This window comes from Hipposideros armiger, unplaced genomic scaffold, assembly GCF_001890085.2.
Source record: "Hipposideros armiger isolate ML-2016 unplaced genomic scaffold, ASM189008v1 scaffold_522, whole genome shotgun sequence".
NCBI classification, from domain to species: Eukaryota; Metazoa; Chordata; class Mammalia; order Chiroptera; family Hipposideridae; genus Hipposideros; species Hipposideros armiger.
The window spans coordinates 666,417-694,408 of NW_017731872.1; the positions used below are offsets into that span (position 1 = coordinate 666,417).

At 46.0% G+C, this 27,992-nt stretch overlaps 1 protein-coding gene across 16 annotated transcripts in view; it reads left to right on the forward strand.

Annotated features, from left to right (window-relative positions):
- Nucleotides 1-1,601: 1,601 nt before the first annotated feature.
- The window catches only part of LDLRAD4 (low density lipoprotein receptor class A domain containing 4), a 578,686-nt gene continuing 552,295 nt past the window's right edge, over nt 1,602-27,992 (forward strand). For 5 of the 16 annotated variants that reach the window (XM_019668244.1, XM_019668230.1, XM_019668249.1 and 2 more), the window contains exon 1: nt 1,734-1,816. The gene's annotated coding sequence lies outside the window, so the exon portion shown is untranslated. The other 11 variants (XM_019668240.1, XM_019668247.1, XM_019668233.1 and 8 more) reach the window with 9 other exon arrangements.

Below are 27,992 nucleotides of genomic sequence, written 5' to 3' on the forward strand. Positions count from 1 at the left end.
AACTGGATGTCAAAGCTGCTGTAGGTAGGTGGCAGTATGGTTCAACTCCCTGTTTTATGTGCAACCAGTTAGGAATTTTGCACCCTTCTCTTTGTGGTCTGGGGACAAGTTACTGAATCTTTCATCACCTCAACTTTCTTACCTGTAAAATGGGAAAGTGATAGCTGTGACAGTTATTGTGAGGATTAAATAAAACAACTTATGCACCTAGTACAGGGCTTGGTGCATTGCTATCAATAAGTGGTAGTTATTATTTTATCACATAGGAGCACTGACCACCAAATTCTATGTAACAATTACTATGATAGTTGAGGAGAGCTGAAGGCTCTATAAAGAAAGCTGAATTAAGTAAACATTTCACCAACTAAAAAGTTACTGACAAATTTATCATAGATTTCAAAAGATTCCTTTCTCTGACATTCTGAAAGTATGAGCTGGTCAACTTTTGGGGGCACAGGTTGAAAACTGTTACCCCTCTAATAAGCGGCACCTCTGTTAGACTCTGCCTGCAACCCTAATTTAGTATATTTTGGCAGAGGGGAATTGTCTAATTTTCATGACTGTAATAAAATTGGGTTAAATGTCCCTATGCTATAGCAGTAACCAAACCCCTATCAAACATTGTTAGGCTGCCAGATATCAATGCTAGCTAGTCCTTCTGGAGGACAAAATGCATGCTCTCTGCCTTCGGAGGAAGAGAGATGTGTTAATAGGTTCTTCAAAGAGAAACAGTCCTAACGGGAAGAATCCATCTGACCTTCCAGGATAGAGCCACTGCCCTAATAAAGGGCGGCGATCCTCCAAAGTGTGTGACCTCGTGGGGTCTGGAGGAACCCTGCGGGGCTGGCTCACTGAGGATTCACCCGCCCCACTAAGTGTCCTGCAGCCTTATTATGCATATCTGGGCTGTTGCCCGAAGGCCCGCTGCGCGTTGGGCGCACGCAGCCCGCTAGGTATCCGGTGCAATGAACACGCAGGCCGGCTCTCCGGAGACAGTCCCTAGCCCGCGTCGGCGAGCGGGCTCTTGCAGCCGGCGGTCTCTCGGCACTTGGAGTTCCCGGTCCGGCCGGCGGTGGGCGCGCGCCCCGAACCCGCTGTCGTGAACGCAGCCGGTGGGTCCCGCGGAGCCCTACGGTCCCGCGGCCTTCTGCCCCCAGCTCCATGCCTGCAGCCTGCAGAGGCCTGTGCTGTCTGTGCGTGCGGGGTCTGCCCACCCCCGCCAGCGCGGCGGCCCCCAGCGGCCTGGCCGCAAGCCTGGTCCCCGCCGCCGAGGGGGATGGGGAGGGAGGAGACGAAGAGTTGGAGACAGACACAGCCTCCGCGAGCAGTTACGGCTGGAGACAGACGGCGGCGGCGGGAGGCGGGACACTCCCCCCTCGGGCGACGGGAGGGGGGGACACCTCTCTCGGCGGCCGCTGCACGGTCTCCTCCTCCCCCCCGCGCCCGTGGGCTGCGCGCCGGGCCTGGAGGGACAGGCAGGCGAGGGCGGCTGGCCCTGCCCGCCCCGCGCGCTACCGCGGCGGGCCGGGGATCCCCTGCAAGCCGGGGAGGAGCCGCCGCCGCCGCCGCCAGACAGGCTGCGAGTCCCTGGGAAAGTGAAAGGAGGGCGGGGAGCGCGGGGGAGGCCCGTGTGTAAGGTCCCCGGCTCTTAAAGAGACCGGGCGCGCCGCCCTGCGCTCCCCGCCGGCCAGCTGCGTGCCCCCCGCCGCGGCGGCCCCGCACCCCGCGCCCCTCCCTGGCTGCCGGCAGGACCCGGTGGCCCCACGAGCTGCACTGCGGGCAGTCCCTAGCCTCCTCCTCGGAAGGGCGGCCGCAGGTGAGTGAAGATCCGAGGTGGCTGATGTGGTCGCGGCGTTTGGCCCAAGTTCAGCGCTGCGCTGAGGCCGGGGCGGGTGTGTGTGTGTGGGTGGGGGTGGGGGACACGGGGACAGGACGCTTCGGGAACAGGACGTCCGCGAGCCTGCGCCGTACGGGGCACCCTCCCCACCCTGGCGAGTGACTCGAAGACGAGTGCGCGAGGTCTGTGAGGCAGTGTCGCGGGTGGGCAAGGCGGGCATCCCCGGGCGCTCGTCCGGGGGGTGGTTGTGGGGAGGGCGACCTCTCCTTTGAGGGTGTGCTCTGTTGGAGAAACATTGTCGACTCCCACCCCCTTTATTATTTCCTGGTGCCTGGAGCGGGTTATCCTGCGGTTGCAGGACTTAATTCTGCACCGCCCGGAGGCCGGGGTGAGAGTAGGGGTGGCCGCTCAGACAGGTTTGGGTTCCCTAGGGCCTCTCGGCGAAACACTGCAGGTTGAGGGACTGGAGGTCAGAGGGAAGCGAGAAGATTGTGCAGGACCCTGCCGGGAGTTTGCGGGAAAGAAAGGGGGCGGAAGCGGGACGTACCCTGGACGCTACGTCCCGCAGCCGGGCCCCCCGCAACCCGGCGCCCCGACTCCCCGCATCCTGCGCCCAGCGCCGGCCAACTCTTCGGACCTGCCTCTCCCGGCGTCTGCCCGAGTCCCCCACACGCGTTGACGTCGGTCGCGGGGCCGCGCGTAGCTCCCGGCATTGGCTGGGAAGTCGATCGTCTCGGGCGGCTGCTGTTACACTTAGACTAGGTCTCGGAGCCTTGGAGGAAGCAGGCGTGTGTTGAATTTCTCTTTGACCCTCACGATGGAATAAACAGGAAGCCACGGGCACCCAGCCCGGGCCCAGCACTTGCCTTTGTTGTGGGGTCGGCCTGCACAGCGGTGAGGAGACTTCCCCGGGACCCCTGCCCCGTGCGCCGCCCAGGGTGGAGTTGGGGGCGCGCCCTGTGGGTACGCTGCTGGAATACAGTGGGCTCTGTTCAGGTTAATTTACTATGGTGGCGGAGAGGGCATTACTTGTTTTTAAACTTTTTTTTTTTTGGATTGGAAAAGGAGGAGGCTTTCCAATGAGGCAGAGATTTTCAGGAGGGCTACATGGACGCGTGGTGGGTGGGTGGCACCTGGAGAAGGCGCATCGGTCAGTACCCTGGTTCCCGGTGTGTTGGCAGGGCACCGCTCCGCGGCGGGTCAGGACTGCGAGAAACTCTTTAAAGCAAGTAGGGCTTCCTCGCTCCTACCCAGGCATAGGAATGCTTGCTGAGTGGCAAGGGCCACATAAACTAGCTTAATTTTTATTTTCCTCAGAGCCTTTTAATTAGCTAGAATTGTATAATTTTGATTTGCTTCTTTTCTCTTTTTGTGTGTCCCATGTATTCCCTTCTTTTTCTCTCTTCTTTCTAATTATTTTGGCAGCTTCTCATCCCTGGGTCCCCTCACTCACAGTTCAGTGCTGCTTTCTAAATGTTAATTACGATTGTGATATTTATTGATGACCTACTATGTGCTGGGTATTGTGGGATGTGAGGTGAGATAAGCTGTACAGAGTCGATTTAGAGAGCTACTGTTAGTAAGTGTCTTACAGTGGAGGTGGGTAGAGATGGTCTTGCTCTTAAATATATATGGGTCCTGTGGCTGGTATGGAGGTTGGTTCCTTCCCTCATGACTAGGGCTGAGAGGCTGCCCTTTAAAATGGCCCTTTCCTCTTGTTTGGCTAGCCAGGGAAGGTCTTCTCCCATCTGTATTGCCCCTGGAGCTTCAGGACTGAGTATTGAACTACAGGAAAGATTCTGTAGAATCTGCACTGAGAATCTGCTATTGCATCAAGTCATGTTTTGCATTTTGCATATGAGTATTTAGTCTTTTGTAGTATTTATATTGAATTTACTGTCGTCAGTACATCTGCCTTTGTATTCTGTACAGTTGTCTTGGAACATATTCTTTATGTTCAGTAAAGGATCATAATGTCAAGTTTGAGTCATCACATAGTCAAATGAGTAGATAAGAGTATTACCCATGTACATTTATTGAATTATAATATTTGATTTCCTATCAACCCTTGAATGCCTTTTTATGGCCCTTGCAAAGCACTGTTTTTTAAAATATGGAGGTAAAGTCTTAATGATCTTTGAAAGCTTAATTCTTTTAAGAGCTTCACATTACTGTCAACATTGAACACACTGTTAGGAATTAGGGCCCAGACTGTAAATGACAGCAAGGCATTATTTGTTGTAATGGAGTTGTAGCTATCTCCCTCCCTTGTTTTAAAAGAACCTTCTAATTTCTTGGCATTCTGTTGTTACCCGTGGAAGAGTATGCGCTCATTGGCCATGGTTCTAGTTCATGTAGGTTTGTATTTATGATGGAGAAGACTTTTCCCAGCAGGATTTTAGGACTGTCTCTTGAATCCTCAGGGGCTCAGTTTGCATGACCACAATCCTGCAGAGGAACATAGCCAGTGCCAGCTGCTTATTAAGGGATTTTATACCAATTCGTTGGCACATCATTTGAGATTCAAAGTCCACTCCCAAATGCACCCCACCAGAATATATACATACATAAACAAATATTTATTTTCCCCCAACTGCTGACAGTGTTCTAAGAATAGTTTTCTTGCCTGGCTCACTGAGAGCAAGGACCAGTCTGCAGAGGTGTTTACAATTTGGGACTGTGCTGTGGTCTTGGTTGACTTAGCAGCCTGTCAGAGCAGCCTTGCAGCTCATGGGACGCTGTCAATTTTTTATCTGGACCTCTGGAGGGACAAGTCCCAAACGGACAGGGGCACTTAGAGAGGTGAGAGTAGTTGCTCTCTGAGAGTAGTTACTTAGAGACCCTTAAACTCTGTCTGGATCCCTTTGCTCTCACCCAACATGCAACATGTAAAACCCAAGCACTCTCAGGGCTCAGGGTAGGGACACTTGCAGCTGTGACTGGTTAGATCTTTCTGGTAGCCCTCGCCATGTTTCTTCTCATCTTTCCTTTGAATCTAGGTTTATGGAGTCTGTATGATGTGTCTGTTATTTTGGATGAGAGTTAACAGAGAAGAAAGAAAACTCAAGGGGCGATAGCTATAAGAGAAGATTATTCCATGTTAACCTAGAAAAATTTCAGAAAATTTTAACATACTTTATATAGACACATGGCTGTTAAATATGAACAGTGGGAAAATCTCTGCGTAGTCCCATTGTCCGTTTCTCTCTTCTTCCTTCCTTCCTTCCTTCCTTCCTTCCTTCCTTCCTTCCTTCCTTCCTTCCTTCCTCCACTCTTTACTTTTTTTAAATCTCAGAAAACTTCCCTGGAAGCCACCATTTTCTGATGTCAAAGTGACTTTCTGCCTACATGGGATTTTTAGTCTAGAATTACACCTTGACCTATATTATTAGTATACATGGAAGGCGAATCTTAAATTTTAAAATAGGAATGTAAAGCTTCTGCCTTTTTGAAAATTTAGGCCACAAGACATGCCTCCTTTTAGGGAGATATTTTTTTGTGGTATTATTCACTTCGTTGTTAGGCAACTAAAGGAAACAGCCAAGCACCTATACTATTAATTGCTATAGAAATATCAGGTTCATATTGCCAATTAATGTTGTTTTCTTCCTCTATCATAGGAGGACTTGAAAATAATGTCTGTGTTGTGTAATATCCATGTGATTTAAGTATGGATTGTTTTTCTTTGAATTCCCACTAAAAATGGTACTTTGGCCTTTTCATCTGTTTTTGTGAGGACTTTTCTTTCCACCAAGCTTGTTTTCCGGATAGGTCTTGGAAATTAAGAAGAACATAATTATAATTTCTCCCTTGATTGGCAGCTGAGAGCTTTCCTGGACAAAAATAAGGCTACACAGTGCCAAATGGTTGACTTTTCTAGAGTAAAAACTCTAAAGGGTATGCAAAAAGCCCTCTGGTTAATATATTGGCATTCCCAGAACCCACTAAAACCCCGGCAGCCTGCCAGACACCACTTAATGAGGATGCAGAATGTCTGGCTCAAATCCCCATGAGCAGAAGGGGGTGGGGAGCTGATGTCCACACCCTTTATTAATTTTTAATGGCTGTACTTTTATTTTGCAAATTTTGCTCTGTACCCCCCCTTAAGACTGACTCCCACCACGACACCCCCTCCCCCATCCATTTATTTACTCATTTACTTGGCATTGGAAAAATGTTGATACTTTCAAGGTTAAGAACCCTGCTGAGGGATCATTTCTGTTTGCATGGGTTCTTTTGTTAATTGATTTTCTTTCTTTTTCTTCCTTTTTTTTTTTTTGGAGGAGGAAGAGAGAAAAGGAAAAGAAAAGGAGATAACTTTTTTTTTATGATGCTTCATTGTCTGCTGGAAAAGAGAAGCATTTACGAAACTTTAAGTTTGTCAGACAGTTTATATGACAGTACAAGTTGGTGCTTGCCAAACTCCAGACAGATTGCTAATGTTACATGACAGGGATAAATAAATTACCGCTGTCTGCAACACGCTTGCACTGCAAACACACTTTGCAGCCGGCGGCCGGGCGCTGCACACCCAGAGATCCTGTTGGCTGTGCAGCTGGGGGAAGGCCTCTGCCTACTGCCTACAATTCTCTGACTTGGTTTGGAAACGAAAAGGGTGTGTTTCTCACTTTTATTTTTGGCAGAGCTGCAGGGCAGCAGAATCCATGTAGCTGCTCTGTGTCCTTAGTTTTGCTGGCTGCTCTGCCCCCTTGCCCTGTTCCTCATCCCTCCTCCCCCCACCCCCTTTTCCTCTTCATCAGGAGACATGGCACCTAGGCTTCCTCTCAGGGATCTGCCCCGAGAAAACTAAACTTTGTTCTTAGCTGCTCAGGCCCTCAGGTTTCTCAGAGCCAAGTTTCAAGCTGTTTACGGTTGTGTTCTTTCTGCAGGTGCAGACACTGAGAACAAATTGTCTGAGATAAATGTGTGTGCTGCCCTGGGAGGGGGCTGGGTGGCACTCCTTGGGCATAATGCACTTTCATCTCTGGCAATTTGGATAGTCAGCTGGCAGAGTGGCAGGTGTAATGAACTTAATGGTCTTGTTCTAGTTGTTAGTGGACACACTGCTCATATTACAAAGCCACCTCCTAAATTGGGCCCCTGCCAAATGACTTGTTCTTCTCTTTGCAGACAGGATGCAGGGCCTGGACTGCTCGAGACGTTAAGATCAGGAATTGGGTGGGTGTGAGCGACATCTGTGTGCCCTCATCCACACGATCCCTAAATGGACCTAAAATTTCTTTTCAAAGTAAGACTGTTCCATCCAGTTTGCAAAAAAGATCCATCCCGTCCGTCCACTCCTAGCCAGCTGTCCTTCCACGTGAGATGTGGCAGGGACCTTCTGTGTAAGTGCGTGGACTCCTCGCCTCTTGGGTTTGCAGAATGGCAGGCTTCCTACCATGCCTTGTTGGTTCCTGTGCAGGGCCACTATGCTTCAGAAAGGGCCCCTGGGGGCTGGTGGAGGCATGGGCAGGCGTCGTTTGCAATGTCAGTGGCCCCACAGGTGGTAACGTCTGCACAGAACTGGGGAGGGAATTTCCATAGTAAACTCTGACTGCTTCCCACAGGCAGAGCAAGAGCGGAGACCCCATGGCTTGAGTCAAGGCTGCTTTCAGAAGGGATCCCGGACCTCTTGCCAGAGCCCTCCTTCACCAGGGCACTTGGTCAGAGAATAGTAGGAGCAGTTCCAAACACGTGCATATCACCATGTGCCAGGCTGTCCTTAGGGCTGCTTGCACATTAACTGATTTAATCCTCACAGCAGCCGTATGACATAGGTACTGCTACCATCCCTAGCTTTCAGGCAGGCAACAGAAAGCCCTGAAATTGCCCAAAGTCTTGTAAATAAAGGGTGGAGTCTGATGCAGCCCAAGCAGTCTCTCCCAGGAAGTCCGGGCTTTGACTGGAGCTGCCTGAGTCAGGACCCAGGTCAGAAGTTCTTCTTCAGGGACCACTTAACTATGGGGTGGAGGGGGACAGGCCATTTCTCTGCTTGTCCCCACACAGGTCCCAGTGACTCTGTCAAGCCAGCAACCTCCTTCTGCTTTGCCTGTGGCTCTGATTTATGCCCCCTTTACTTCCATTTTTCCATTCTTATTTCTAACTTCTGCTCTCTTTGCTTATCTTGCCTGTGGGAAGAGCCTCGGTTTTGCGAATTGGGCCATTGGTGGCTTTGTTTTGCCACACTGATCCTCAGAGTTCCTTGAAAGAAAGGTGAAGTAAAAATCAACAGTATTGTTGCTGCTGTTTAGTATTCTGCAGTGCCCCCTGCAAGCACTTCTGTTAGTCTTCTCAGGTGTCAGAGCATCAGGGCCTGTTTGTTGGGTGGTGAACTGAGGCCTGCGAGTCTGGGTCTGAGGATGGACTGAACGAAGCCCTCTCCAGTTGTCCGTTCACATAGAAGGATCCAGCTTGTCCCAGCACTTGAAACGCTGCCGTTTTTGTTTCTCTTTGCTTCTCACATTTGGAAAAAAAAAAAGAAACAGTAATCATATCTTTAAGATTCTCTGTTTTGCTCCATGGGGGCGTAGATTAATCAACCACACATGTAGACATGCAGTTATCGTGAAATATTGTCCATCTTGGACAAACCTATGTGTTTGAGATTATGGAAACCTAAAGCGAGTTCCCAGGAGATACACATTTACTTGGGTCTGGCAGGACAGCTTTTTAGCTCTTTGCAAACCTTCCCATGGCAGCAGAGCTGCCAATCGGAGCCCATCTTAGCCTCTGATCTTATTCGGGTGGCTGGGATGGTGCTGTCCCTAGTACACATATCTATTAGGATACCTACACATTATGTAAATTTCTGAGCCTTTACACATGTGATTCTTAGAGTCGCCTGGGATGGGGTTGGACAAGCACTCTCCTTCTTGTGGTTGAGGTGATGCAGGCCCTTGGAATTTCCTGCTCTGGTCCTCCACAGCATTGAGCATCTACGTTTTTATGCGGCGTGTCATCCCAAACGGCATCACAGCCATCAGCACCCAGGTCAAAGCCTGTCTTGGAGTGACCACTCCTGTTGCCTCTGTGGAGTAGGTGTGAGCACAGCCAGTTAGGGACAGATGTGAGGGTTGTGGAGGGAGCGGGGTATGCTGCTAGTCCAGTGTTTTGCCCACTCTATTTGAACCTGACTTTTTATTCCATAGAGTCTTTCAGGCATGGCTGAAACCAGCATCACTGATCCTGTCTCTGAAATCTTTTCCCCCACGATTATGTATTTATTGAAGATAATTAGGAAAATATGAAACAAAGAAAATAGAAATGACTGAAATTACCCATGGTCCCACTACCTTTAGAGATGACCTCTGTCACAGTTTAGTAGATTCTGTGCAGTCGTATTTATTGGTTAATTATAAAATCATGTATAGAACTTGCATACTTTTAAAACTTAGCATTCCATCAAAATTTTTTAAAATGTGATTTAAATATTCTCCAAAAAATACCACTTCTGATGATTATAATATCTTACTCTATGGTTATATTGTTATTTTTAAAAACCTGTTTGGGGAAATTGAGGCTGTTACCAGTTTTCTCTATTGTAAATAATACTGCATTGAATACTTTGATAATATCCTTTGGATAGACTCCTAAGAGGGAAGTTGGTGGGTATAAGAACTTCTAGAGATTCCTCCAAAAGTATTACCAGATTGCTCTTCAGAAAGGATGGGGCACTTTATATTACAGATATGAGGGCACCCTTGCCAGTGCTGAATATTTTTATGAAGAAAATCTTTGTAAATTTGGCAGTAAAATGGTATGTTTAAATTTTCCTTTCCATTCTTTTGATATAAAAACCTGGGTTTATGTCATTTGGATCAGGTGAAAATAGTTCTGCTGTTTGCTAGAGTTTTGGGCAAACGCAGTGACATTATAGTGGATGATCTCAGCAGGAGGGATAGACCTCTGTGCTATTTTAAATTTGAGTTAAATTCTATTCAGGTAGGTTAAAGGCATGAAACAGTCTAATAATATATTTTTAAACAAAATCACATGCTTTTATGGCCAGGGACTGCACCTGGTCTGTCCCCACTATCCTAACCCTTCCTCGTGGGGGTATCTTGGACTCACAATGGAGAAATGAGGGCTAAAAGAGGGAGTGGATTCAGCAACCAGCTGCTTTTAGAGTCGTGTGACATCTTGTTCAGTCACTTCTCTCCATTTTGAATGATCACTTTTTGAGATTAAACTCTTTCCTAGCCTGGTACCCAAGGATGGTGACAGAAAATTCATTCCCCTATTGTTTTACTTGATTGTTGGTGGATGCTCAACACTTAAATGTTCCTGTCCTTTGCTGTGGGTACTTCACTTCTTCCCTCTACAAATTTGGCAGAGCTTTCTGCTTCCGGCCAAGGCCTGAACCCTTTCAGAGTCAAATGCAGCTGAGCTGTTAACAGTGTCTGGCCTCCTAAACTGGTTGCTTCTGAAGCTTGAGATAAAGGAAAAATCATTTTAGTAGGTTGCAGTTCACTCATGGTAAGTCGGTTTTGTTTTCTTCAAAGGCAGCCTTCTCCGTTGAAGGTTGGGACCAGTTAGAGGGGAGCCCATTTACAGCGCTGGTTGGAGGGAGCAAGACAAAACACCCGCATCTTCGGGGTAGCCCCAATTAGCTTCTTCATTTCACATGCGCCTTCACACATCCATTTATTCACCAGGTGTGCGTGCTTACTGTGCTCTGGGGTACATGCTTGGAGTGTGTACCTTCTGTGGCATGGCCTGGTGAGCAGTGTGCAGGGTCCCTGGGGCCCAGGTGGGCACTGTTCTCTCCTCTGTGCCCAGGTGAGTAAGTCCCTGCATTCCAGGCACAGATGGTGGGGAGCTCTGCTTGAGCAGTTGTCACTTGGCCCACATCTCTCCCCTGCTGGCCATACCATCAACCACACGATGCATTCCAGGTGCAAACCCACCCTCTCTATGGCTGACGGTGCAGACGTTGCCAAGGCCTTGGAAGTGAAGTGTGCAGAGGACAAACAGTGGGTGGGAGGGCCGGCTGGTAGCCATGCTGGTGGTTGATCAGCGGGGATTGGGCATCGTCTTCGGGGAAACCAACCTGTGCAAGGACCCTTGCTGGGTTAGGTAGGAGGTTCCCAGGGGAGAGAGATATTATCAAATAGGTTTCTGGAACATTTGCTCAGGGCACTTTGGGTGAAAATATACCTTGTGTCCTTTCTTTCTGTTTGCTGTTGGCTGATGTGTGCGGGGCTGACAGACTTATGTTTTTAACCTGACCTTGCTAGATTTGGCTTGCTCCTTCAGCAAAAGGATAAAATGCCAGGATGTTTTTCTAGTAGGGACAAAGGGCTTTTTTGGACATAATGTGTGCATGATTTCAAGGGCAGAGGTAATTTTTACAGTTGCATGGCTTGATTCGTTTTTCTGCTAGTAAGATAAATATTGCATCCTTGCAGAACTTAGTTTTCATCCTATTCATGTTTAAATATGAAATTCAAAATCCTTTACTTCTAAACTAGAGGTCCTGGGATTAAATTATTTTTTATTTGAAGAGTAATGTAAAAATAATAAACAGTATTGTATATATACAGTCCTAAGTACATAATTTATGTAGTAAATTTAGTCCAGAGAAATCATATTTGTTTTCTGATAAAGTTGAACATTAAATGGAGTGGGAGCATTTGTTATTTAATGGAACTCTTAATACATTACTTTGTAATGTGAATCGTTTCCCTTTTACTGTTGTAACCTGGCTTATGTATTGGATTTCAAAAATCGGGACACATGTATATGCCTAAGGGAATGGCTCCCATTCTGGCATCTGCCATGGAGCAGGCTGCCCCAATACAACCTACCCGAAGAAGCGCCAGGCTAAACATGGCCCGAGAGGCAGCCACCTGCAGCAGCTTGTCGTCCACAGTGTGTGTGGAGGGATCTGAGCAGACACATCGCCTTGTTTTGAGGAAGGTTTTGCCATAAGGCTTTGTTTCTTTGTTTGTTTGTTTGTTTTCTTGTGTGCCACTCCTAGCTTTGTCTTCTGGGCTCTTGTCCAGCCATGTCCCTGGGAGACGCTTTGACTTTGGAAGGTCCGTTTGCCCCTCTCTAAGACAATTATTTGCCCACCTCTTAGCTTTTGAAGAGGATTAAATAAGATAATGTGTATGCACACCAGCTGGGAGAGGTCCAGTGAACCACTATAGTGAGTGCTCAGTAAATGACAGCTATTATTAAGTCAAGTAAGTATCAGTGAAGCGCCTGCCCAGGCTGTTGGGGTGGAGACCCAGCTCCTGCTCTCTGGGGACTTGGAGGCTCAAGGAGAAGATAGACCATGTGCACAGGAAGCAGCCAGTAAATAAGAGCGGGCAGTTTATAATCAAGTCTTGGGCTAAGAATTGGGAAACACCATTCCATCTATTAGTTAGGAAAGGCTTTGTATATGGAGAATGAGGCTGCTGGGCCTAAAGGGCGATGAACTCCGATGGCTTCACATGTTCCCTCCCTTCCCTCTTCCTCTGCTCTGTATGCTACTGTGATGTTCAGGCACTGGCTCTGTCCCCACACTGGTGAAAGACACACGCCCATACAGTTGCTGCACAGGGCGATGGCCCCACTGGGGAGGTGTAAAGGGATAGAGGAGTTAGGAGGGAGGTGTAAAGGGTTGGGGAGTTAGGAGGACTTCCCCGTCTGCTCTGGCCAGTCAAGGGAGTCTTCAGGGAGAGGCTGACTTTGAGCTGAGACTTGGTGAAAGAACAAAGTTTTGCCAGGCGGACAAGCAGGAGAGGGTGTTCTCTGTCGGTAACTTCCAGAGAGCTGTATGCACTGGGTCCTAGAAGGCAAATGCTAGAGCTTTAAACTTCTGTGTATAATGTATACAATGCACTATTACTGTAATACATGTATGTAATTTATAAATAAATTACTCACGTGTATACTCATATTTTTTGCTCATAGGAATATATGAGGTCTGACAATTAAGTTCACGTACTTGCCACCGTGCGCTTACATTGGCAGCACTGTATGAACAATTTGGTAAGGTTTCATAACCTTGGTATATCAGTGTCTCATAGCTGTGTTTGTGTTGACTGTGGCGGTGTCTTGCTGAGTGGCGTTCATTATTGTTGTTGCATATTTTTCTTTGCCATCGCAAGAATGTCTGAGTTTGAATTACAGCAATGAACAAACATTAAATTTCCTGGTAAACTTGGCAAGAGTGGAAGTGAAATCAGGGACATATTAGTCCAAGTTTATGGGGATAATGCCATGAAGAAAACGACAGTGTACAAATGGATTAAATGTTTTTCTGAGGGGAGGGAACACTGATGAATAGAGGTCAGGGTGGCCAGTAATGAGTAGAACTGATGAAAACATTGCAAAAATTCATTGAATTGTGTGTCATAATCGTCGGCTGACTGTGAGAAGCATAGCAGGCAAAGTAAACATTGATAGAGAAACAGGAAAATCTTAACTGAAAATCTTGGCATGACAAAAGTGTGCAAAATGGTCCTGAAGGAGCTCACCGATGAACAAAAGCAAAGGAGAGTTGAAGTTTGCCAAGGCCTCTTGGAGAGGCAAGAAGATGTTTTGGGCCATGTTATCACTGGTGATGAAACATGAGTGTAACAATACAACCCTGAAACAAAGCATCAAAGTACATAATGGAAGGCAGCCAATTCTCCATGACCAAAAAAGTTCCGTTAGTTCAAATCAAGAGTTAAAATGATGTTGCTAACTTTTTTTGATATCAGAGGGATTATTTATTATGAATTTGTACCAACTGGACAAACAGTTAACCAAGTTTACTATTTGGAAGTGCTGAAAAGGCTGTGTAGGTAGATGAAAACGACCTGAACTTTTTGCCAGCAATTCATGGCTCTTGCATCACGACAAGGCACCAGCTCATGCGGCACTGTCTGTGAGGGAATTTTTAGCCAGTAAACAAATAACTGTATTGGAACGCCCTCCCTACTCACCTGATCTGGCCCCCAATGACTTCTTTCTTTACCCAAAGATAAGGAAATATTGAAAGGAAGACATTTTGATGACATTCAGGACATCAAGGGTAATACAATAACAGCGCTGATGGCCATTCCAGAAAAAGTTCCAAAATTGCTTTGAAGGGTAGACTAGGCACTGGCATTGATGCATAGCTTCCCAAGGGGAGTACTTTGAAGGTGCCTGTAATGATATTCAGCAATGAGGTATGTAGCACTTTTTCTAGGATGAGTTCACAAACTTAATTGTCAGACAGCGTATGCATAAAAAATTGGGGGACCACTGGTAGACAGTGTGAACATGTGTTCAGAACTGGAGAAGGAGCAGCTGTAAGGGTGAGGAGGGGCTGATTATTTCATAGGTCTAAGTGATGCATATAGCTCCTGAAATTTAAAACTCTAATTGCACCACCCCATGAAGGGTGAACATGGTGAACAAAATCCTGAATTATTTGTTAGTGTTTAAGTGCCAGCAACTCAAAATCCATATTTTGCCACTTTGCCACCCTGACTTTCGCAGGCTCCTTTTTCTGAGTTCAGTGGTTATTGGAGCATGGCTGGGATGAATTCTGACAGATTTGTAGGGAGGGCTTTGATGCTCTGGTTTAGGTAATATGAAATACTAGTAGGACTGCTTTATGGACCCAGAGAAAAGAATTGTCAAGAAGTTGAGATTACTGCTTCATGCTCTGAGCAGGGGCATGGTTTTAGGGGCCACACCAATCTATAAAAATGGTGAAGTTCAATTAATATGTCGAGAGGGTTGTGGGTGCTAAGTAAAGACTGGTTCTTTTCCTGCCTTCACAGAAATGTACTTTGTAGTCAGTTTTGAGTGTCATACACACATCTGTGTTAGTCCCTGAGACAGCATGCAGGTAGGGTAGGAGGGAGCTCAGTGCTGACGGTATTGGAGGGGAGGGGGCTCTCACAAGATGTGTGGAAAGGCGAGAGGGCTCAGAACAGGTTTTGTGAAAAAAGTGGCAGTTGGCACATGTCTTGGATGATAGATGGGCAAAGATGGGAAGAGGAGTGCTTGCTGTAAGGTGCGAATAAAGGCAGGGAACGTGGAGGTGTGTTTGGTGAACGTTAGTCTGTTGGAGGCGCAGTCATGGTTAGAGCTGAATAAATGTTAGCTGTTGTCATGATTATTGTTGTTCTTGTTGCAGCATGGCCCTGGATTAGGGTAGGCAAGACTGATTCTGCTGTGGAGTGTTTCCTCCCATCTTTGCTGAAAACCAAATCAACAGCCAGTAATGGTAAAGCAAAACAAGCCTGTTGGGACACCTGCCTTCTATTTTTGTATTTAATTGTTTGCACTGGAGACTCTATCTTGACCACAGTTCTTTAATATTCAATATTTGTTCACGTTTCACAAAATGCTTAAATTTCATACTTCACACAGTTCACATCAAGAAGCCAGGTTTATCCTTTTCACATGGTAATAATAATGTCTTCTATTTGCAAAACATTTATAATTTTTTAAAGTTCTTCATAGACAACATCTAATAATTAATGAACTGTACACAGAAGTAGAATGATGGATTTGTTCTGTTTTCTTCTCTAATGCAGCTACTAGCTGAATGTGGAATTCGGGTTGGAGTTTATTTTAATGTGCAGAACTTAGTTGGAAAGAGATGTCCTGTTGTTGCTGACGCCATATAACAGGATATTGTATGAAGGTTGCTGGGACCAAGGCTTTGCAGCTTGCTGGCCGGCCAGGCACCCAGTCGACATAATTTTGAGAGGATAGCATAAAGCACTAAAAATCAAATTAAAGAAATCCAGGCAAACCATGCAGTCCTCACCTGTGTGGACTGTGTAGCATGGAGACATCATTGAAGTGAAGTGTGAGGACAGACTGGGGTAGACCCGGGAGCCTGCTTTCATTGCTTCTTTGGTATTAAGGGAAGGTTTGCTGGTGAGCGCTTTGTGGCAATTACAATCTGTTGTAGGTTCTGGCAGATCTGAAGTATTGCCTGTTGATAATGGTGGAGCAGGTGCTCCGGCATACCCTCTTCCTGCGTCCGTGGGTCCAGTGCACTTGGGGCCTGTGCTCCTTTTTTCTCAAGGTGGTTTTGGCTTCTGTCATGACATAAGTTTGTTTAGCTGTGGGTGCAAGTTACCGTCAGTTCTGTCTCTCCCCTTTCTAGCAAAATAGGTTTCATTCCGAGTGTGGTTACAAACACTGCCCCTCGGCCTCAGCCAGCATCCGGTGGGTTCCTGACCACCTCGTCCGGGGTTGCCTCTGCTTCAGATGGTCTTTACTGTTGTGCTTGGCTCTGCCTCCCTGCTGTGGGTGCCACATATTCTGACCCCTTCTTGTACGCCAAGTCATTTACACTGCTGTCACACTTGCTCTGCAGTTTTCTGCTCTCTCCTCAGAAGTGTTATGTCTGAGTCCCGTTCACTGAAGACACATGTGGAAACCCCTAGTAAAAGGGCAGGAAACCAGGCTCTGCATCCTAAGCTGATAAAAGAGACAGAGGCTGGGGAGTCTGCTAGCGTTTTCTGGTATGGACACCACTAACAAGGGCTTCGGTATCGTTCAATAGTTTAGGTGGTAAATGAAGTGCTTTTTGATCTCCTTGGGTTGTTAGTTTGTGTGATCAATAAGGACTAAATAACTCTAGCAGGGGAGTCCTTTATAGTTGTAGCAGTTGTAGTCAGGTGGAGAGCTTCTACTAACATGGTCCCCACCTCTGAGGAAAGTGTCTGCACGGAAGGACAGTGCTAATGAGATGCTCCCTTTCTGAGGTTAGAAAGTGAACTTGTCTTCTGTACCAATTTGGGTATACCCTCTGCTGTTGGATAACAGAGTGCTACCTGATCTGTTAACTTCATTGGCTTGTTCACTGTGGATAGAAGATGATAGTAAGATGTCAGTGGGCCCTTCTGGCTTTTTCTTAGAGTTGACAGAGGGGAATGGCGAGCAGAGCTCAGCAAAAAGTCTGACGGCTGCTTTTGAGAGCTGGCTGAAGAACCGAGCGCCCTCTTTTGTGAAATACTCCATTCTATGACCTGTTTTGTTGCTGTCTCTGCAGTGCAGTTTTATTGACAACCTTTTCTAGGCAAGACATGTTTGGGTACTTAGCCTCCTTACCTCTGACATGGTCTGCCAAGTGAAGCGGCCGAAGAAGTATGCTCTGTCTCAGAGCTGGCCTCCTGTGAGGTCTGTTAGTGAACCAAGAACCTTATACCCACATTTGGAAAGCTTAGAGGCAGAATTCTGTTGCATCTATTGAAATTGGTTATGTATTTATATAGAGGATCTTGCCCCTGAACTCTGAACTCCAAAATCATATCTAACTGCCTATTGGGCATCTCTACTGTCCTGTGGGCGTCTCTAAGCCTGTGTTTGAAAATGATGTCCTGAGCTCCCCCGACACCTGCCCCCACAGTCCTCCCCTACACTGTCGCCTTCTTTCCCCACCTACCTGTCCCCTGTCCTTTTTTCCTATACACCCCCCACAACCTGTTTTTTCCCTCTGGGCCCCCTATTCCCTTGTTTCCCCCACACCGTTGCCTTACTCAGTAACAGTATTCCCATCTGCCTAGTGAGTCAGACCACACATCTTGGAGCGCTTCTTGACTCTTTCCTTCATAGTGCTTCTTAATCCGTCAACAAATCCTGTTTGTTCTGCCTTCAAAATATGCGCCATATCTGGTCACTTGTGAGTGATGCCGCTAGCAGCCAGTGTGTCCCTTCCCTGGTCCGTGCCGGAGTCTCCTGACTGGCCACTCTCCTCCTAGTACACGTTGTAGTCTCAGTCTAGCAGCCGTGTGACTCCAGCAGTTGCACTGCTCCTCTGCTTGGGGAGGAGGGGTCTGACAGCCCTCCGCCCCCGGGGCTCCTCATCGTCCCTCTCCCCCACCCCACAAGGCCTTTGTGGCTGCTCTGCTGAACCCCCCACTGGAGGAGGCACACAGTCTGTCCCCTCACTTCATTCAGGCCTTGGTCAGATGCCCCTCCACAGGAGGCCATCCATGACCATGGGCTCTGCCCAGATTCTGTCCTGGTTTCTTCCGTCTGTTCCACAAGTGCTGGCTGTTATCTGCCCCACTGGAAAATAAGTGTGGGAGGCAGGCATGTTTCTCTCTTATCCCTCCTTCTGGGAGGGACATCCAGCAGCAGCCCAGGGACCATAGCCACATGACCAAATGAAGGTGGCACTGGGGCCCGCGGCACTGGGACCCACGGCCTGAAGAGGACGGTGGGCAGTGTGGCACATGCAGGGCTCCCGCAGGGCTTGAGACTCAGGCTCAGAGTGAGCTATCTCCTCCGTCCTCCATCTTAACGCCTGAGAGTGGCAAGTGTAGGAGCTGGGTGTCTCGCCTCGGTCACCGTGGGTCAGGTCAGACCTTAGTGCAAACACAACGTCCTGCAGGTAAGGCTGAAGTGTAGACTCAGAAGTGAAAGGGAAGGGAGGTCATGCACATCGTAGTGACTTCAATGCTGTCACCCCTTCCTTCACCCTTCACCCGCTTAGGTCTTTTTACTCACCTACATTAACATTTTATTCTACTGTTTCCCCCCAAAGTAAAGAACCTACTAGAAGCCAGTAGAAGCAATTGTTTTCCGGACCAACTCCTGGCTTCCCTGTTTCCTACCCCAAATTTAACTTGCAGGCTAAATAAATAATGGATGAATTAGATAGTTACATGTTTCAAGCAAATTTGTGAAATTGTAAAAGATGATCAGATTTATTAATTTTATTAAAATCATCATAGGTAGATGTTACCTCTTTAGATAAGGTGTCTCTGTTATAATCTTGGTTCCCCTCAGCTGTTTTCTTCTGTTCTTGGGATCAGGAAAAGTTCAAAGTACAGAAAATTATGGTCTGTGAATCCTTTTTTTCCATCTTTTCACAGAAGACTAAGTGTTTGACAGGTACCTGGAAGTCTGACTCATCTTCCAGACATCTGACTGTGCTTTTATTCTGGGATTAGATATGTCTTCTTGAGTTTCATGTTGTTGCCTTGGATTTAAAATCCACAAGGATGAGAAAACTAAGTACCCACTGGGACAAGGAAAATACTTAAATAAAAGAGATTCCAAATAGTGGAATCTCTACTAATGGTTTTCAGCCTGCATATGATAGAGTTTCACATACCAGCCTTGCCTGCAGATGAGGTCAACCTTGGATGGGCCAGGGTCTTCCCTTTGCAAGTTTCTCTTCATCCTCCCGTCCAGAGGACACACATCTGCAGTCCTGCCCCAACCAGTGATTGTGCACATCCACCTCAGGTTGGGTGGGTTTTCTTGAAGACTGAGCTCCAATCTTTGCCTCCATTAGGAATCTCTGGTTTGAATGACAAAGGCACACACACCTTCACCCAGAAAACAGACTGGAGGAAATGCACCAGGACATTAAAAATAGATGTTTCCAGTGTAGCACCATGGGTAATGTAAAAAATTGTATCTTTTTATCTTTTCCATATTTCGTATAATGATCATTTCTATACTGAGAACACTCCTAGGTTTTTTATTTGCTCAGGGTGTGGAATAAAATGTCAGTTTCCGAAAAATTGTGGAAAACAATTTGATGTGTGTCTTTTTAAGCATTTTGGAAGCATGGATGGAGTTGCTATGGGGATGGTAAAGTTTACTCTCTACAGAGAGTGGCTCCATCTGGCACCACATGCTTCCTGGGTGGAGCTGGGCAGTCCTACACACAGCAGAGTTTCTCATTAGATGTGGAAACAGTTATGCATAGAATCATGAGCCCGTCTCCTCCCCGCTTAAATCACCATTTAGCTTTGATCTAATAGCAGAAACACAGTTCTAAGCTGCATTCCGCAGCCACTGACCGGTCTGTGCCTGTCGTCACCTGTGGGACTTGATATGTTTTCTTACAGTGTGAAGGGTTTCTGTCTTTGCCGGTGGAATGGAGGTGTTTCCTGAACAGGGTGCATGGTGTTGTACCTTTATCACAGTTGGAGTTAATTTTCTTTTACAGAAGTGCCGACATTTCTTTCAGGGGCACTGTTTTCATTTCCCTTTGCTTTGCCCCTTGGATTCATGGTCTCCTTGCCTTCATGCACCTGCTTAGAACTAATATGGTCCCATCTCCATTAGAGATAAGGTTATACCATTCTGTGCTGGGGTCATGGTGGGGACATAATACATGCAAATAAAGTTCAGTTTTACACTTAACAGAGAATGAAACAAAGTGATAAGCAAAGCAGTGGTTTTTCTCTTTGTTTGAGTCCTTGGTCCTCTCTGGAGGACTTCAGGGCTAATGTGGTGGAGATGCTGGCTTGGGGATGCCTGGCCGCTAGGGTGGCATTCTCAGAACCCTGGTGGGGCCACTGGCATAGATGTCAGGGGACACCCAAGTTGGTACTACTACTCTTGTTCTCATTTTGGGGGTCTTAGGTCAGTTTGAGTTCCAGTTCCCTCAACTGGGAAATGGTGGTGGCCACACTTGTCTTCTCGTAGGCTTATTGTGACTGTCAGATAAGATGGTGCAAGTGTCTGCTTCGAGAAGTGGAAGACTAAGTTCTTGGAAGGTGCATGGCACCCATGTCCTGACCCCTGGTCACTGGGTGTCTTGCTGTGTCCTGCCTGCTTTCTGTGGTGACCTGATATCATATGGCTTCGTGGAGCCACTGTAGATGGCCTGTTAGCACCTACAGCTTCTAGTTGAGATACCTGGTACGAAGGAAGGTTACTGTGATTGGTGGGCTTTGGACAATGACCTGCTGGCATGCCATTTTGTTTGCCTTCGAGACAGAGTTGATAATTTCACTCCTACCTCCAGGGCTGAGTGGAAGTAGGGTGATTCTGCTTAACACTTTGTAAGCGGGCATTTTTCTTTATACCTGAGTTAACTCGTCTCCCGCGCTTTGGTATAAAAAGCGCTATGACGAGTTTACTCGTTTCCCGCAAACAATGTGTTAATGGACAAAGCAGTTGAAAGACATTCAGGAAATACGATTCTTGTTCCCAGCTCTGTCCCCAAGTAGCATTGTCTGTCCCTGAGCAACTCATGATTCATCCCTTCAGTGGACACTGTTGCTTGACTGTCTGGGTCAGGCATTATGGTCATTTAGAGAGTTCCTGGTTAGTTAAGAGAAGAGGGTGAGCAAGAGAAATGTGCCAGTAAGCAGCCTACTGACCGGGGTTCCAGTCTCTGCTGACATGGGCACCACAGGGTCCTGGAGACTCTAAATGAGATGATGCCTGGGATGGGGCTAGCACACAGCAGGTGCTACAAGGACTGGTGATTGCCCCTGTGTTTGGCATGTAGCTTATAAAGCTGGTTTCAGGTGGCTGTCAAGACTACTCAGAAGGCCACTGTTCATGCATCCTGCCCAAGATCCACTGGCCCCGCGTCCGCCCCAGCAGAGTTCACGTGACAGTTTGTGCACGGAGTGTGAACATAAAGATCGCTGCCTGTAACTGTGGGTTGGATAGAACATTTGTATTTTGGGACCCAGCTTGCTGGTGGGGGGCCTGGTGGGAGGGGAGAGGATGCTGGAAATGTTAATGCAGCTAATCCAATGAGATTAGCCTACTGAGTACAGGATTTGAGAGGACAAAGGGTATTGAAGGGACCACTTAAAAGTTTAAACAGACTCAGTTCTCCCTTTTTCACCTACCTCTTGTGTAAGGATTTCAATAGCTCCTAAATGAGCTGGCCTGAATGGCAATAGCGCTCTTTCAAATTCTAATTAGCTGGTGAATTAACTAGTATGAATTTTGATTAGTTAGGATGAATTACAGGTATTAATGATTATATAGTCTTAGAGCAAATGAAAGTCGTAGTTATCCAAAGGGGTTTTGGGCCAGCCATCCACCCAGAGACTTGAAACAGTCTCAGAAAGGCTGTAATCTCTTTTCACACTGCATTCTTTACCCTTTAAATCCTGGACTGGAGCAGAGTGGAGTGGGGACAAGATGTGGGCGTCTCACTGCCCATGGTGGCCCTGTGAGGAGCGGAGCCCGTGTCGCTGGCTGGTAGGCCTCCAGGTGCTCCACTGTGGATCCCTTCCTGCCATGTGGCTGCACCAGCTTCCTTACTAGAAAAGGCTGTGACTGTAGCAGCCCCTCCCAGGGCTGGCTGGCCTTGACCAGTTCTGGAGCTGGGGTGTGTATGCTGTGGCTGGCACTACAAGCCCTCCCCATGCCAGTGTCGCAGGGTAGGGTGGGGGGTGGGGGTGGCTTCTCCTGTTTGGCCAAAGAAGTGAGTTCATAAGCATATCAGTATTTGGCCTTTGTGTTTCATGCAGCCTTGCCCATACAAACTCATTGCTCAATAGTTAAATAGGTTAGTGTTTTAAAAGACATAACCCAGACTCGTTTTCGTGATGGAAATGGGTCACACACATGGTCAGGGTGCTTTGAAAAGAGTTACAGGTTCATTGGCAAACAGCATCCTGGGTGCCCCAGCCTCTTATGGTCCAGCTGGCTGAAAGCTTAGCTCCTGGTCCAGCAGGTGCTGTGAGCTTCAGGCTCAGGTCTGTGGGCCCTCTCCTCTTACATGCCAGTGCCCTTCTCCAGGCTTCGACTGCTTCCTCTCTTGGCCTTCCTCTGGGCGCTTTGATTGGGAGGTGCTACTTCATTTTCCCTCTTCCCATGAGGCTCTCCAAGGCTATGTCAGCATCCTGGGTTGGCAGGTTCCCTCCCTCCCCTGTGCTTCTTCAGAGTTTGGTTACAGTGTGTGTGTACATACATTTGCACTAGTGTATGTGTGTGCATGTGTGTGCTTGCACTCATGTGTTTACATGCATTGTGTGTGCATGTCACAACTGCCTGCATCACAGACCATGAACTCTGAGCCATCAAGGTCTGTACTGTGCTCTTTCATATTCCAGGTGCTCAACAAAGGACCTGGTGCATAGTAGGTCTTCTGTGACTGATGGGAGAATGGATAGATGAAACACAGCAACATTGGGGATGATGGCAGATTGTGGCCTAGTCTCATGCTTTTTGCCTAAATAATTGGCCCTGCTGTGGCAGACTCGGTCCCCTACTCCTTTATTTGTGTCCTATTGGGTACCTCACATGGCACCTTGCTAGTTTGTGAGGACCCAAATACGTGTAAAGTTCAATACTGGCCATAGTGCTTCCTGTGTGACTTCCTATCATCGTCTATATATATATATATATAAGAGTTCAGCTTGAATATTCTTCAGGGACAACCTCCCAGAGGCTCTTCAGCAATTCCAACATTCATCATCACTTTGGAAAAAAAAGTGTTAATACTTTGTGAACTGAAGATGGGGCAGAGATCTTGCCTGGAGATAGACAGCAGAACCTTGGTTAAATCAACTTTGGCATGGTCGGACTGGGTGTGTCTGAGGGACAGACCTTAGGAACAGAGGGAGCAGTGGTGCATTCAGGCTGCGGCCTTCTTGCCAAAGGCCGCTATTTCTGGGACTTGATGGTTAGCCAGCCTCACAACTTCTTACCCTGACTGGCCAATTGACTGATGCAGGGGGGCCCTCCAAATGTTGGTGTTGTCCCCTGAAATGGTGCTGCAAAGTGCTCTTCCTTCACCATCAAAATGCTACTCCTCCATCATGGACCCCTGTTCACCTCATGATGTAACCTTCTGGATGCTGGTTTCATGGAACATGATTAAGGATGTTCTACATCAAAACCACTCTTGCTGGAGGCTGAGGTTATAAAGACAACTACCTCAAACTGTATTTTACTGTCATTAAAAGTAAATGTTGTAGGGTTCACATCACAGAGACTCTCATGTACTGCAGAGCTCAGAGTAGGTTGGGTTTCTGGAGAAGTGGATGACTGTTACATCTGTACCTTCTGCCACTTGGAGGAGACAGGACGACCTTGTTATGGCTTATGGAGTGGCTCCTGCTGCCTGTCACCCTCTGCTGTGGGAATAGGGCTCAGGCCCCAGGGTCTAATTTCATCATGTTTGAGAGTAGCTCAGACCAGTGTCTCCACTAGAGACTATAACCCCATAGGAGATCTCAGATTCATTCCTCATGTACCAGTTGCATTTTATTTCTTTCTTTATGCATGCCTGGTTTCCTTCCTGAAGTCATGTAAAGACAGCTACAAAAATATATATAATGTTAAAAACTAATAAGAGATTGAGGGTTCTAGAAAAAAAGAAAATATGAGTTTGAACATAGCTTTATTAATCAAAGAAGTACTTCAGACATATTGACTTACTAGAATCCTTTATTTGTAAGTATTCAGGAAAGTCCATTGAAACAATTTTGTTCAGAATTTTGGTATTTCAAGTTTTACCTAAGAGAAGCAAATTTTAAGTCACCCCAATAACCGTTCACATTTCTTTTATAGTTAAAGGATTCAGGCTTTAGGATGTGCTCTGAAGATGTTAATTCCTACTGGTGTGGTTGAGGCTTACAGCTGTGTTTGGGTGATTCGTGACATCGAATTATGATAGGGCAGGCAAGAGCTTTATAGATTTTATTCAGATACAGAAAAACTACCTTCAAGCACTTACTAATAGTTTTCATTAAGAAATGGATTTTTCAGAATAATATTACAGGGCTTGATTATATTTTACCTTTTAAAATATGGTAATCATGGAATACTGTGTAGTTTATATAGTATGTAGAAAAAGAAATGAGCACTAAATGCAAACGGTATATTGTTTTATTAATTAATAAAAGTAATTTTCAAGTAGTTTATTTTAATCTCATTTAACAGTTTTGTCTGGCCTTCCTCTCAGCTCTGACCCCAGTTGTCTCAACTTAATTTTAGCTGTTAAACAATTAGAGCACCCGTTAGCTCCAAATTAGCACTGTCATCTTATTTAGTCATCTTATTTATCGGGAGCAGCAGTGCTGGCAGCTTTTTTGCCTTCTCCATTTTGCCGTGAGCATCTCATCTGCTTGTCTGGGAGGCTTAGCTCTCCCTGTGTGCTCGCTCAGTCTTTGTGCCTTTGTTCCCACATCTTTCATTTCTGCATCATCTATTTGAGTGTCTCAGAGCCATCTTTTATTCTGGAAGCACTTAGAGTCTTTGTGTCTGACCCCAGCTGATCTTAATTTCTCAATCAGGCCATGTTTTCTTCTAGAGCACTTTACAACTCGACTTTTGAAAGGGGTAAGGCCACCTTGCCAGGGGCCCATGTGATGTGGCGGGCCCCACTGGAGCTGTCCCTGGCTTCTGCCACTTCTGACTCTTAACCTTGGGCACTTACTAACTTATGTAGAGTGGGCATAATAATGGCTTTAAAACTGTGAGGATGAAAAATGAGACAAAATATGGAACAGTACTTGAAATTTCACATCAGCATCCATCCATCCATCATCCATCCATCCATCCATCTTCCATCCATCCATCCACCCACTCACCTTCCCCCCATCCATCCATCTACTCCACCCAATTCCACCCACCTATCTTTCACTTATTAAATTTAATTACCAGGCATAAATTATATTAATGGTAAGGTAAAGGCCCCCAATTTTCCCTATTACTACCTCTCTTTTTGTTATTGTAATTACTAACTAAACTTTGAAATCTTTAAAAATTATTTATTGATCCACATAGAGTGTATTGTGGTTAATACAATCACTTACATTTACACCTGCAAGTGCTGACATCAAAAGCTTAGGTCTTATCTCCTGTGTTACACACACACGCACACACACACACACACATACACATACACTCATTCAGATACATGCATGCATGCACATGCACATAGCTAGTCTTTATTTTTCTTTTAATCTTTCAATTACAGTTGACATACAATATTATATTAGTTTCAGGTGTACAATACAGTGATTAGACATTTATATAACTTACAAAGTGATCAACCTGATAAATCTAGTACCCATCTGACACCATGCATAGTTATTACAATACTACTGACTATATTCCTATGCTATACTCTACATCCTTATGACTATTTTGTAATTGCCAATTTGTACCTATTAATCCCCTCCTCCCTTCACCCACCCCACCAACCCCTTGAGCCCCTATCCTGCAACCATCAAAACGCTTTCTGTATCTGTGAGCTTGTTTCTGTTTTGTTTGTTCATTTATTCTGTTCTCTAGATTCTACATATAAGTGCAATCACAGGACATTTGTCTTTGATTTACTCCACTCAGCATAATACCCTGTAGGTCCATCCGTGTAGTTGAAGATGGCAAGATTTCATTCCTTTTTTTATGGCTAATATTCCATTGTATGTATGTACCACCTCTTTTTTATCTTTTCATCCATTGATGGACACCCAGGTTGCCTCCATATCTTGGCTATTGTAAATAATGCTGTAATGAACATATGGATGCATATGTCTTTTCAAATTAGTTTTTTGGATTTCTTCATATAAAGACCCAGAAGTGAGGTTACTGGACCCTTGTCTCTTGTTATAGCCTTTGTTTTAAAGTCTATTTTGTCTGATGTAAGTATTGGTACCCCAGCTTTTTTTTTTTGTTTCCATTTTCATGAAATATCTTTTTCCATTCCTTTACTTTCAGTCTCTGTGTGTCTTTCTATCTGAAATGAGTCTCTTGTAGGCAGCATATGTAAGGGTTCTTTTGTTTTCTTATCAATTCAGCCCTCCTGGTCTTTTTTTTTTTTTTAGTTTCAGGTATACAAAACAATGTAATAGTTAGCCCCCTATGTATTTTGATTGGAACATTTAATCCATTTACATTGAAAATAATTGTTGATAGATATGTAGTTATTATCATTTTATTATTCATATTTTTGGCCTTGTTTTTTTTCTTCTTCTTTTTCTTAAAGAAGTCCCTTTAATATTTTTTGTAATACTGGTTTGGTGGTAATGAACTCCTTTATTTTTTTCTTGTCTGGGAAGCTATTTATCTGTCCTTCTATTCTAAATGATAGCTTTTCTGGGTAATCTTGGTTGTAGGTCCTTGCTTTTTGTGACTTTGAATATTTTGTGCCACTCTGTTCTGGCCTGCAAAGTTTCTGTTAAGAACTCAGCTGGCAGTCTTATGGAAGCTCCTTTTTAGGTAACTGGTTTTCACTTGCTGCTTTTAAGATTCTCTCTGTGTCTTTAAGCTTTGGTATTTTAATTATGATGTATCTTGGTGTGGGCCTCTTTGGGCTTATCTTGTTTGGGACTCTCTGTGATTCCTGGGCTTGTATGTCCATTTGCTGCATCAGGTTATGTAAGTTTTCCTTCATTATTTCTTCAAATAGGTTTTCAATCCCTTGCTTTCTCTCTTCTTCTTCTGGTACCCCTATGATGCAAATGTTGTTATGCTTGATGTTGTCCCAGAGGCCCCTTAAACTAGCCTCATTTTGTTTGGAGAGGAGAACAGCGTTGGGGAATCAGGGAAGGGGAACAGACAAGTTGTTTTCCTTTTGTTCTTCAGTCTAGTTGTGGAGGACGTCGCTTCCCTGGCCCATGTTGGTATTATCATTGCACTCTTCCCCGGGCGAGGCAGATTGGTTGCCGGCCATTGGATGGCCGCTCACTGTGGCTCACAGCAGCTCACGAAAAAGCTCACGCCAGCTGCCAGCCAGCTTCACTGCAGCCTACACTGTTGCTGGCGACTCACGGCAGCCCAGCTCCAGGTCGAGCTGTTCACCATCTTAGCAGTAGGGGGCACAGCATCACTGGCCCACATATGGGATCTGAACTGGGGCCCTGCTGCTCAGAGCTGGCGTCCCAAGCCAACTCCTAACTAACGCAACACTCCGCCGGCCCCCTCTAATGTATTCTTTACTTCAGTTATTGTACCCTTTATGTCTGACTGGCTCTTTTTTGTTTTCTGTTTCCATTTTTATGTTTCTTATCTCTTTGTTGAAGTTTTCACAGAGATCATTGAGCACCCTTATAACCAGTGTTTTGAACACTGTATCTGGTGGATTGTTTGTCTCCATTTTGTTTAGTTCTTTTTCTGGAGTTTTGTTCTGTTCTTTAATTTGGGACATGTTTCTTTTTCTCTCCACTTTGGCTGCCTCCCTGTTTTTGTTTCTATTTGTCAAGTAGAGCTGCTATGTCTCCTGGTCTTAGCCGAGTGGCCTTATGTAGTAGGTGTCCTGTGGGGCACAGTGGCACAGTCTCCCTGGTCACCTGTGCTGGGTGCTCCAGCTGTGTCCCTTGTGTGGGTTGTGTGTGCCTTCCTGTTGTAGTTGAGCTTTGGTTGCTTTTGCATGTCATGGGAGGAATTGACTCTCAGGCTAATTGGTTGCGAGGACTGGCTGTGACTACAGTGGAGGAGCTACACAAACCAAGTCTTATGTTTGAATGTTCCTGTGTGAAGTTTGAGCTAGCAGAGCTTA